At 55.5% G+C, this 10,597-nt stretch overlaps 1 protein-coding gene across 1 annotated transcript in view; it reads right to left on the reverse strand.

Moving 5' to 3' along the window:
- The window catches only part of PDZK1 (PDZ domain containing 1), an 84,430-nt gene that overhangs the window by 46,314 nt on the left and 27,519 nt on the right, over window positions 1-10,597 (reverse strand). The window lies entirely within an intron of this gene.

A 10,597-nucleotide genomic window follows, 5' to 3' on the forward strand; every position in this document is an offset into this window, starting at 1 on the left:
GGAAAGTGCCAGGCATCTCAAGGCCACCGCCTTGGCCTGCCCCACCCCACACTGAGATACCAAGGGCGATTCCATGCAGAGGTAAAAGGCCAAAGACAGAGAATCAGGAACCGGGAGCAGCCCAGTGGCCCAAGTCTGTGGCGTGACTGTATAACTGGTTTGGAGAGGCAGAGAGACAGGGAAAGAGATAAAGACAGAGACAGAGAGATGAATAAGAAAGAGATGGCTGGGGCGCGGAGAGGAGAAAGTGAGAGAGACAGTATACTCCCATTCACTGGCTCACTCCCCAAAGCACCTGGACCAAGGGCTGGGCTGGGCCAAAACCAGGAGCAGGAAACTCAATCCAGGTCTCCCAGGTGGGCAGCAGCAACCCAATTACTTGAACCATCACCTGCTGCAGCCCAGGGTCTGCATTAGCTGGAATCAGGAACCAGAGCAGCTATGAAAGCCAGACAGTATGGGGTGTGGGCATCCTGACCAAACGCCCACCTGTGGCCTGCTTGAAAAGCTGCGCTGCCTCAAAGCACCGCTCCGTGCTTTGAGAGTGGCCCCAGTGCCTGCTGACTTTTTTTTTTTTTTTTTGGACAGGTAGAGTTATAGACAGTGAGAGAGAGAGACAGGTTTTCCTTTCATTGGCTTGCTTCCCAAATGGCCACTACAGCTGGCGCGTTGCACCAATCCGAAACCAGGAGCCAGGTGCTTCTCCTGGTCTCCCATGCGGGTGCAGGGCCCAAGGACTTGGGCCATCCTCCACTGCACTCCCGGACCACAGCAGAAAGCTAGACTGGAAGAGGGGCAACCAGGACTAGAACCCGGCATCCATATGGGATGCCGGCGCTGCAGGCAGAGGATTAATCAAGTGAGCCATGGTGCCGGCCCCGCCTGCTGACTTTCAAGCTGTGCCCACACTATTTCCTCACTGCTTAGAATTTATTTTTTAAGTTATTTTATTTATTTGAAAGGCAGAGTTACAGAGAGATAGAGAGAAGAAAGAGATCTACTATCTGCTAGTTCACTCTCCAAATGGCCACAACAACTGTGGCTGGGCCAGGCTGAAACCAGGAGCCAGGAGCCAGGAGCTTCTTCCAGGTCTCCCACTTGGGTGCAGGGGCCCAAGGACTTGGGCCATCTTCTGTTGCTTTCCCAGGCCATAGCAAAGAGCTGGATTGGAAGTGGAGCAGCCAGGACTTGACCCAGTGCCTATATGGGATGCTGGCGCCGCAAGTAATGATTTTACCCATTGAGCCACAGCGCCGGCCCCACACTGCCTAGAATTCTAATCCACCAGCAAAGAGACGATGCTTGCCCTCTTCCCCTACTTTCGAGTCACAGGATGAGGATGGTTCGCTGCTGACTTGCCTCCTGGTGGAATGTGGCCTCAGCAGTGGATCCTGTGCTCGGCATGGTCTCTTTCTTTCCCTGGATCAGACTGGAAATACCCAGGAAGGCAACCCATGAAACTCATGACATCCCTTTGGCCCAAGACAGAGCTGGGGAGAGCCAGAGAGAGAAGCCCAGCGGGGGATTCACCGGGTGCAACTGGGGATGGAGGGAGGCCTCCTGCTGCTACCTTGGTGTCCAGGAGGGAGCTCAGCTGGGGAGAGGAGCATTCTCCCAACTCCACTGAGGTTTATTTATTTCTTTGTATTTATTTGAAAAGCAGAGAGAGAGATATGTTCCACCTACTGCTTTACTTCCCAAATGCCCACAACAGCCAAGGCTGGGCCAGGCCAAAGCCAGGAGCCTGGGATTCCATCCAGGTCTCCCATGTGGGCGGCAGGGACCCAAGTACTTGAGCCATCACCTGCTGCCTCCCAGGGTGTGCATTAGCAGGAAGCGGAACCAGAAGCAAGAAGAGCGGGATGGAAGCAGACACTGTGGTACGGGACGTGGGCATCCCAGGCAGCAGCGTAACTTGCGGCCCCAGGATACATGCCCTCCCCCCACCCCGCTCCACATTCTCCTTGTTAATTCACACAGCAGCAGGTGGCCTCGCGGTGGTGGGCGAGGCGGGCCCCAGCCATTGCTGCAGCTATGTCTGCCATGAGGCTGCTATGTCCTGGGGAATCTCAGGTTGCTCCACGGAAATCCATTCGCAGAGCAGGTGGCAGTGTTGCTGCTGCCGCACTGGCCCCACCGGCCAGACCTGCCTTGTGCAGGAGGCCTGGCTGCAACCAGAGGCTGAGTCCTCTGTGGCCAGGGAGGAACACCTCAGTAGCTCAGCCCGGTTTTCTTGTCCTTCTATTAAAAAAGAGCTTGAGGTCCAAATTCCAGCTGGGACTGGACAGCAGAATCGAGGAAGAGAGATGTTCTGCCCAGGGCCTGCCCCGACACCCAGAACCCGAACCCTCACAGCCACCGTCTGTCTCCACCATAAGAGCCCAGACTCCCTTCTCACAGGACACTGGGAGGACTCGGGGCTGAAGGCCAGCAGTGACAGCGCTGGGGGCGGGGTGGGGGAGGGGCTGAAATGCCTACGCAGCTTTGTTCCCAGTGCCCTCTGGCCTGGCGCATTGGTTTCCTTCCAGAAAGCTGCTGGCTCTGCCGGGGTGTCAGGTCGCCATTCCCCAGGGGAGAAACTGGGCCTCCCTCAGGGCCCCTGGAGCTAGCAGGGGCTTCAACGCACCTCTCGCCCCGAGGTGCTTCCTCCCAGCCTCTGTGCCACTGACCTAGCCCCAGGGCCATCACAAGGCAAATGGGAACCCCGAACCATGCCAAGGGTCAGAGGTGCTCTCGCAGCCCACAGACTCACACACACGAGGAGCCTCAGGTGGGTGCAGCCCAGGAAGCCACATGGGGAAATGTGGCCGAACAGTTGGCGTAATATTTACTCTCTGCATGCAGGCACAGGCTCTGGCTGCCTGAAAGTCCAATACGGTTGAGTTAATTGCGGAAATCAGTCACAAAAGCTAAGGTGGTTGGGACCGGCGCTGTTGCATAGTGGGCTAAGCCTTTGCATCCCATATGGCCGCTGTGGCTGCGCCACTTCCAATCCAGCTCTCTGTTGATGGCCTGGGAAAGCAGTAGAAGATGGCCCAAGTGCTTGGGCCCCTGCACCTGCATGGGAGATCCAGAAGAAGCTCCTGACTCCTGAATTCGGGTGGGCTCAGGTCTGTCCAGTCACTGCCACCATTTGGGGAGTGAATCAGCAGAATCAACAGATGGAAGACATCTCTCTGTCTCTCCCTCTTTCTGTCTGTAACCCTACTTCTCAAATAAGATCTTAAACAGTGGTCTAAAGGGCGGCCTTGTAGCTTGTGAAACCGGCATAAAATATCCGATCCCTGGTTCAAGTGCTAGCTGCTCAGCTTCTGATCCAGCTCCCTGCTGCACTTGGAAGGCAGAGGATGATGGTCCAAGTACTGGGGCCCTGCCATCCCATAGGAAACCCAGATGGAGTTTCTGGGTCCTGGCTTGGTGATCATCTGGGGAGTGAACCAGCAGATGGAGGATCTCTTTCTCTCTCTCTCTCTCTCTCTCTCTCTGTCATTCATCTTTAAAAAAAAAAATGCTAAAGCGATCTTCGATTCTGAGCTGGAGCAGGTGGCATGTCTGAGCCGCACACCTCGTAAAGAACTTGATGACCTGGACTGTGTTCGTGACAAGGACACGTGGAAGGATCTGGGGCTATGTGCCCTGAAAGGAGAAATGTTGGGGAGAATGATTAACTTTCTCCAGTAACTTCCAAGTAGGAAAGAAAACCCAGCTGATGATACCAGCGACATCTACTGAGGACTTACCAAGTGCCAAGCACCAGGCTCAGTGTTCTATGTTCTTCATTTAACCTCAATACCAGTCCGATGATGCAAGTGCTATGGTTATTCCCGTTCTGCAGATGGGAAAAATTCAGAAACGTGGAGTGACTTGCCCACAGCCACCTGGGAGTGGTGGGATCCAGACTGGAGCCCAGGCAGTGGGCTCCCGTGGCCATGATCTAACTGCCATCCGCAGACATGTTCCTTGGAGCCCTCAGCAGAACTGGGAGCAACACTTGGAAGTTAAAGGAGACGGCTCTGAAGACAACATAGGGGATGCATTGTTAAATAACCAGGAGTGTTCCACTCAGGACTATGCAGGCAGATGACGCCAGAGGTGTTACAGGGGACAATTTGCAGGGAGTAGCAGAGCGGCAGTGGCGGTGGCAGCACCTGGAACCTGTTAGGAGCTCATACATAGAGGGACTGAGCCAGACACGCTGGCCTGAGCCCCACCGCCTGCATTTTAACGAGCCCTCTGGGTGATTCTGATCAGTACACTCAAGTTTGAGGAGCACGGAAGATTCTGCACACTGCAGGGGACTGGACTGCATGATAGCTACAGCCGCTCCCCAATTCTAAAGCCCACAATTCTACAGCAGTAAGACAAAAATGGGGTTTTAGCATCCACTCAGTTTTTCTTTTACTGTTGAGCATCTTGGAAACAATGTATTATTTGCTAAATTGTGTCGCTGAAATTCAGGTACCTTGGATACTTAACAGCCCTCAAGATAAATATGTGGGGGCCTGTGGGTGACTAGCTGTAGGGGCTGGATTCTAACTACCTCAGTTGCTTCACTGGTTTCCAAACAAGCTGTGATAAGTCGTTATTCCACCATGCTGGCTCATCTTATTTCTATACCTGAAAAACCCCTGGACCTTCTTTCAAAGCTTAATTCAAATCTCATTTTGCCATGCAGTGCCTAACAATGTGTGGCCCACAGGCAGTCTCCCCTCCTTGACTCCTTCCTGGGGTTTCTCTCGCTTACGAGGCATGCACAACACTAGGTGTCTCCTGCCTCGTCTCATGCAGGTGCGGGCGGGCGCACCATTCTCAAAGCCACGACAACACCACTCAGCGAGGCGCCATCCCACACAGCATGGGAAGAAAGCTATGTTCAGCTCTCCGCGGGAGGGAAGGGCACCGCGGGGCTGGTGAGCCGGAAGCCCGCGGTGAATCAATTTCCACCTCTGAAGGCTGCAGAACAACAGGGTGCAGGCACTAACCGGCACTTGGGCACAAGTGCGCATGTCTGCACGCGCTCGGCCCAGCCACCGCTGCAGCCCTGGTTCTCTTCAATGCTCTTGACCTCTTGACGTTCGAAGGGTCATGGATTTATAGCCCCTGGCTGATGGAATGCTGAGTGCCCTCACAGCCGGCCTGCCAGGCACCCACCAAGGCTGCCGGACCAAGTCTCCATTTTAGCAAACACAGCTCCTGCTTTTCCACTGTCACAGAGACAGCAGAGAAAGATCTTGGGACCCCAGAGGCTCTAATGCAGTTAAGTGGGGGCAGGCACCCAGGTCCCGGGACCACGGTGGTGGTGAGAGACCCCCATCCCAATAAGAGTCCCCATTCCCTGAGCCCTCGCAGGAGAGCGAACCGCGCTGACAGACAAGAGGTCGTCTGCTGTGTGATGGCTTCAGCGGCGCCCGCTGGGAGGACCTCAAACCTCTGGGCACTTGACTGAGCAGCTGGTAGGGCCACCTGGCACTCGCGTCACAGCAACACAAGGGTGAGCCCATGCGGGATTACTCACGCAAGATCTCCCCGGCCCACTGCTCACAGCACCCCTGAGCTCCTGCTTAGCAGCCTTGGCGGCTGTTTGCTCCCGAACCATGGGACTTGTGCTGCGTCCCCTCTGGTTCAGGTCCTGGCCCAGCCTTGCAGGGCTTAAGAGCCTAGAAAAGCTTCAGATCAGGGCCCTTGCGCCCTGAGTGCCCAGCCCACCAGTGAGCACTGCAGCCCCCAAGCCCGCAACGACTCCCAGGCAGGGGGCAGAACAGAGGCAGCTGTGGAAATGAGGTCAGTCACCCTCGCAACCTCATTTGGGGACTGCTCTGGCTCCCCTGCTGCTCCACATCTCCCCTGCTCTCCGTCACTCCACGCCTCCTCCACGGCTCCCTGGCACCTTACTTTATGGGTGAAGGCTCAGGGCTCCTTCTGTCCTTACAGCTTCTAGTCCCCAGCGAGTCTACTCTCAGTCCTCACCTGTTAGGAATCAAGTGACCAAGCCCCACGCCTCAAGGTACAGAAGATAATTTCAAGGGTGTTTTTTCTCAGCCCTCTCGGGATCTTAGTCTACTTCTAATGCAAAAGTAAAAAAGAGGGGCCGGCACTGTGGCACAGCAGGTTAAGCCTCCACCTGCTTGCTATATGGGCGCAGGTTCGAGTCCCAGTTGCTCCACTTCTGATCCAGTTCCCTGCTAATGCACCTGGGAAAGCAGTGGAAGATGGCCTAAGTGCTTGGGCCCCTGCACCCACATGGGAGACCCAAATGAAGCTCCTGGCTCCTGGCTTTGGCCAGGCACAGCCCTGGCTGTTTGAACAAGCAGATGGAAGACCTCGCTGTTTTTCTGTTTCTCTCTCTGTGTAACTCTTTCAAATAAATAAAAATAAATCTTAAAATAATAAAAAGGAGGGAGGGGGAGGAACTGGTGGTGGAGGTGGAGGGGAGAGAGGAGCTGAGTCCTCAGTGGGGGTGGGGGAAAGGGAGGCAGGAAGACCCCCGACTGCTAAAACCCCGGTCTGTGGTTTTCAAAGACTGGCAGTGACAGCGATGAAGGCCAGCGATGACGGAAGTGGGGAGATGGGGCTTAAAAGACCAAAGAGCAATCTGAGGGCTGAGAGCGCCTTCAGCGTGAGCCCCGAGGTGGAGAGAGGGAAGAAGACTTTTGTCCCGAGGTAAAGAGGCTTGGCGGGGACCCGGGGTCGGAGCTGCGGGGTGGCTTCAGGGAGGCCCCAGGAAAGCTGCTTCTTGAAGGGGAATGTCCCCTGCCCTCGGGAGTCCCGGGGACCAGGGCTGCCTGTGAGGGCGGCCGGTGCCATGTTCTTTGTGGGCTCTGGCCCATCCTGAGGTTCCTCTAATGGGAAAGAGAACCAGGCGGGCGGCTGAGGGAGCTCGGGAGGTGCCTTCCCACTCCTCCAGGCACTTTGTTCTGCTAGGCTCTGGGGAGGGGGCATATGAAAGTCAAGGGGTCATCTTTTTGTAACTACAGAGGAGATGAAAGAGAAAGAACTCCAGGGGGGTAAGTTACCAAGATTCCAAGATTCAGATCAACCCTCTACCAGATCAACCCTCCAGGCCCGGGCTGGGGCAACCCCACCCCCAAGGCTCGGTGGAGCTTGGAGCTGGCCCTGAGGGGGACCTAAGGTTGTGTGCCCTGGGGATACAGCAAGGCAGGCTCCCAGCCACTGGAGTGTGTGTAGCAGAGTAAACCCAGACATTCTGGGCTGGGGGAAAAAAAAAAACGGCTTAGAGATAATTTCCCTCGAGTTCCAAAGACCTCCTCCCCAGAATCAGGAGGCGTGGGTGCCTCATTCCCTCATTCCCACCCCCCACTCCCGCCCTGTGCCACCTGCGGTGCCTGGACCGCAGCAGTTCTTAACTGAGAATGACTCATTCATTCATCCTTAACCATAAATGCATTCATTCCTGGGCTCTGTGAGTTTGGGAGGAAAAATACATCTGTGTTTTCACCTATCTCTACGTGAAAGGTAGCAGTTGCTTCTCTTATGAATGTAGGCAAGAAATCACAGTAGAATTTGCCGTTGGTAGAAATCGCAGGTATTTTCCAATCTCATTAGAGCTCATGCCGAGTTCGCCAAGCATCATTCATGCTCACGACTCCTATGAAATTACTGGAGTTGCTGGGCCAGCACCGGGTCTTAAGGAGCATGGGTCTCCTCGGTCACTCGTGCTTCTAACGTCTTAAGACGATTTGCTTCCTTTGTTATCCTCTGTATTTTATTTCATGAATTTTCAAATGTTATTCGGAGAGGGGGGCTCCATGGACTTCAACAGACCACCAGAGGGACCCCAGCCAAGAAGCCCCACTCTGCTGTGTTGAGAGGGGTCAGGGCAGAAGCTCTGTTTGCTCACAAGCCTGGTTCTACTTGGGTTGTGGAGGGTGGCGGGGTGGGAAGCCCATTCACAGCTGCAAATGAGATCCCGACTCCGGGAGGTGTCCGTGGAGCTCAAAGCTGAGAGCTCAAAGCTCCTCTGAGAGGCTAGATCCAGGCTTTGGCGCCAGGGGGAATAAGCTGCTTTCTCACTATCTTGTAGCATCAGACAGTCCACACTCTGCACAAGCCTTAGGCAAACCTCTAACTTTTAACCACCTCGGCGGTCCCGCCAGGGAGCTTCAAACACAAGCCGAGCCTGGTAAAGTAACCCGCCCTAGATCACGTGAAGACTCCAGGACCTGTACTCAAAGGGCTGGGGGAGGGGGCAGTGTGCTGTCCTCTGCAATCTCCTGCCCAGCTGCCTCCCCGTTCTGAGAGCCCATAGCCCCTTCAACCCCGCTCTCCCTCAGCCAAAGCAGTTCAGGGGCCCCAGGGAAGACTCGGGGGTGAGGAAGCCAAGTTGATCGGCACCCTCCTTCCCGCTCCAGGCATCGCCACCTTCTAGGACGCAGGGAGCTCAGAAAGTTCCCAGACTCCTTGGCCCCCTCCCCGCCCCGCTTCAGAAAGCCAGTTCCCTCTGGCAGCATCCCCCGGACCCACCTTGCTCACACACACCCCCTCCCCGCGCGCCTGGCGGCGGACCCGCGCGGGCGCAGGTGCAAGGTCGCGTCTGCTGCGGCTGGAAGGCAGCGCCCTCTAGCGGTCAGAGTGCAGAAGCCGCGGGGCCCGGCCCGCACTACCGAGGCGTGCTACCGCTGCGGGGCGCCAAGGTCACTTCTTGGAAGCGCACCCTGGCCCCATTGCCCCCGGCTGCCCCCAGCCCCTAAGAAGGGCCCACGACGGCTTACACGCTGCGCTCTCCCTCGGCCTTAGGTACCGCGAGGCCCGGCCACGCCGCTGAGTGTCCCGCCGCATCCGAGCCTGCGAGCCGAGCCGGCTCCCGCGTGCGCTCTTGGAAGCAGTCCCTACCCCGCGCCACCCCCACCCCCATCCCGCTGCACCAAGCCCTCAGGAAGCTTGCCCAGAGAAGGGACATGACCTTCTCAGCGCCTTCCCAGTGCCGAGCCAGGCCTGGAAGCCAAATGCCCCACTCCTCGCCTTGCGTCACCCACCGAATCCCGTTCCCGCACTCCTCATTCAGAATTTCCCCCTCTCCCAGTCCTGAGGATTATGCTTCTGACCTGATTACTGCTACTACAGCTCTCCTGGGTGGCAGCTCTGGGCGAGGACAGACACCAGACTCCAAGATCAAGACTCTCCTAACCTGGCTTAGCACCCTAGCTCCTGCGCGGAGCAAGTGCGATTCTTGTGAAGTCACAAGGTCTCTCCTAGCCTCTGTATGCTTAGTACACAGGATAAATTAAATAACAGCTCAGTGCTTTCTAAGAACTAAACACAGTCGTGGATGTGGATGTACCTGGGACCTTGTATATTCCTTTCAATGTGAAGAACTCCTATAAGTCATCAGGCTGGGCGACGCTGTGGTGCAGTAGGGTAATCCCCCTCCTGTAGTGCCTCCATCCCATATGGGCGCCAGTTCAAGTCTCGGCTGCTCCTCTTGGAGCAGCTCTCTGATATGGTCTAGGAAAACAGTAGAAGATGGCCCAAATGCTTGGGCCCCTGCACTTATGTGGGAGACCTGGAAGAAGCTCCTAGCTCCTGGCTTCGGATCTGCCCAGCACCAGCCACTGCAGCCATTTGGGGAGTGAACCAGTGGATGGAAGACCTCTCTGTCTCTCCCTCTCACTATCTGTAACTCCACCTCTCAAATAATAAATTCTAAATAATAATAATAATAATCATGGCTAACTTTTTTGTTTGTTTGTTTTTGAACTCTGGCTGCATGCCACTCTGTTACCTAGGTGACCTCCTGTAACCCCCACAATCATCCCAGGAGGACAACACTATCACCATTTCATAGATCAGCAAACTTGTTTTCGGAGAAGGCACTACATTTGCCCAGGGGTACCTGGTGTCAAGGCTGCTGTTCTGACTCTAGAGACTGTATCTGTCCATGACAGCAGCTGAATGCTGTTCTAGTGATCTCCCTCTGCCCTGCCATGCCTGACCCGCCGTGGATGCTCACGAAGCAAACGTGTCCGCTTGTTAAGGGCTGGGCATCGCACCTGGCCCAGGAGCCTGAGAAACTCACCCAAGTCCTGTAACTGTTTTTAGGTCCAGCATTTGGACATAAGCAGTATGGGCCTAGAGTTAGTGCTTTTTAACCATGACCCTGGCAATCCTTTATCCTTCTCTTCAAATCAAAGGGCGCTTTGTGGCTAGCCACAAAACATGCCACTCGACATCCATGCTCGGTTGCAGGAGTTACCAGGACATTTTGTTAGAGACGTAGTGCCCCTGCAGGTGTGACAACATGGGAGACAAGGCAAGAGGTCCAGCTAGGGAAGGCACTGGGGCCTGCTGTGGTTTGGATGTGGTTTGTCCCCCAAGGGTTGTTTTGTTGGAGCCTTGGTGCCCAGTGTAGCAGTATTAAGAGGTGGTGGCACCTTTAAGAGGCGGAGGCTAGCACAAGGGAAATAAAGTCCTGGGTCATCCTTGGACTAGATCAGTGCTGGGGCCTGGAGGTGCTGGTGCAGCAGGTTTCAGGGGCCACACCATGTCGGAGCCTGGTTCAAGTCCTGGCTGCTCTGCTTCCTGTCCTGCTCCTTGCTAATGCGCCTGGGAATGTGCGTGAGTTGGAACCGGAGCTCCTGGC

The sequence above is a fragment of the Lepus europaeus genome, chromosome 5 (genome assembly GCF_033115175.1).
Source record: "Lepus europaeus isolate LE1 chromosome 5, mLepTim1.pri, whole genome shotgun sequence".
NCBI classification, from domain to species: domain Eukaryota; kingdom Metazoa; phylum Chordata; class Mammalia; order Lagomorpha; family Leporidae; genus Lepus; species Lepus europaeus.